Source organism: Cupressus sempervirens, chromosome 10 (assembly GCF_028749045.1).
Source record: "Cupressus sempervirens isolate cs-2001-9-10 chromosome 10, ASM2874904v1, whole genome shotgun sequence".
Taxonomy (NCBI): Eukaryota; Viridiplantae; Streptophyta; class Pinopsida; order Cupressales; family Cupressaceae; genus Cupressus; species Cupressus sempervirens.
In genome coordinates, this window is record NC_143127.1 from 28,366,641 (window position 1) to 28,368,586 (window position 1,946).

The following is a 1,946-nucleotide window of genomic DNA, read 5'->3' on the forward strand; positions in this document are numbered from 1 at the left end:
GGAATCCGACTTTCCTGTATGGCAGATTGAGACCCTGGCCTACATATAAAGATCTTTTGGCGATGAATCGTTTCACTCTTTCAACTCTGGAAGCTATGTGATCAGGGTCACAAGGGGTTTTGATCCTTCGAGGATGAGCAATTGATGAAGGAATCCCAGACTGGCTTCACATGAGAGCCATGGCCAGGGGGAGCTGAGCAGAGGTGTAACAAAATGGCGCTGTTGGTGCAAACCACGGATAGGTCCCGGGCAGCGACGAAAGGGTGGAGGTTGGAAAGACGAGTGATAGAGGTGGAAGCTGGTAAATTCCTCTGCTCTCGAGCTACGCTTCCAATGACAGAAAGGCTCCTCTACCGGTGTGGCTCACACAATGGTGCAGATGTAGGTGTGGAATATCTACAACTATGGCAGGCAAATGGCGCCCAAGGCAGAGAAGAAGCCCATTGAGAAGAAGGCAGATGAGAGGAAAACCGTGGGGGAGAAGACTCCCACCGTTGTGGCAGAGAAGAAGCCCAAGGAGAAGGCTCCTCCAAAGGGCAGCAAAAGGGGCCCCAAGCCTGCAGGGGATAAGAAGCAGAGGAAGAAGAAGAGCATGGAAAGCTACAAGATCTACATTTCAAGGTGCTGAAGCAGGTTCATCCTGAGATCGACATCTCCAGTAAGGCCATGTCCATCATGAATTCCTTCATGAATGATATTTTTGAGAAATTGGTCGAAGAATCCTCAAAGCTAGGCAAATAGTCCAAAAGGACCACTCTCTCGTCTTGTGAGGTGCAGTCTGCGGTTAAATTAACCCTTCTTGGTGAGCTTGCCAAGCATGCCGTGTCAAAGAGCGTTCTGGGCAGCAGCAGAATGCAAAGAAATCCCTCTGGTGGGTCGCAGGATTTGGAAGTACGGGCACCATTGTGGATTACTTTCCTCAATATTATAAAAGATTAATTTTGAAACTCATACCCTATCGAGACGGTATACCCTAAATTCTAAATCCTTGTTCTAGTGAAAAAAATATGAACATTGATTAATTATGAAAGGTTGTAACTCATCAAAAACTAGCATATATATATTTTGAACATTTCAAATAAAAAACTAATGTAACAAAATGATACTGCAAAAAAAATAGAACAAGCCTTTCAAAGAGGGTTAGATGAAAACTAATAGAAAATAAGAAGTAACTTGCACAAATTAGAGCAAACAGAAGTTAATCGGGTTTGGCGGAAACCAGCCAAACCCAAAAAGAAAAGAAAATAATCATTTTCTTCCAACTTAAGAAGATTAAAAAGGAAATTAGTGAAATCTCTCTCAAGAGTTTCCTTCGAATCATACCTTAATGCAAACACTCAAAAAACAAAGATTAAACCGCTCTGATACCATGTTAGAAATGAAAAAGAAATATGTAAATGAGCAATACCAAGAAAGAATCTAAGTGAGTTAATGCATGAAAATATATTACCTTAAGATTGGAGAGAGAAAGCTTCAAGATCCAACACCATGAGACAAGATATTTGGAAAGGGGAAAGCAAAGAAAACCCCTTGTGACATTATGAATGAGGCATGAAAAGCCTAAGAAGGAAGAGAGAGAGAAAGTGAGAGAGCAATCGCTCATACAATAATTGAGAAGAGGAAGAAACCTCATTGAGAAATGAGAGAAGAGGGTCATATCTTAAATAGAGATGAGAGAGAGGAGTTAGAATGTAACTCCCATGTCTATGAATGCCATCATTCATAAGTGTGTGAGGCCAAGTGTGAGATTCCTCTTAAGGAGGAATAATCTAAATTACAAATTACAATATATATTTGTCCTCACATATTCCACTAGATGACAAAATAAGATGTAGTGGAAAAAGTACAAAAAAGAAATATATTAGGATACCTTGGCTTATATCCTAATATATTATAACAATAAATAAAGGAGGTCTAACCTTGGTTTATAAACACAACAAGGAAAG

General features: G+C 40.3%; 1 pseudogene; it reads left to right on the forward strand.

The window, feature by feature from the left end:
* The first annotated feature begins 415 nt into the window (after positions 1 to 415).
* On the forward strand, positions 416 to 939 carry LOC149532405 (histone H2B.11-like; annotated as a pseudogene).
* Positions 940 to 1,946: the final 1,007 nt, after the last annotated feature.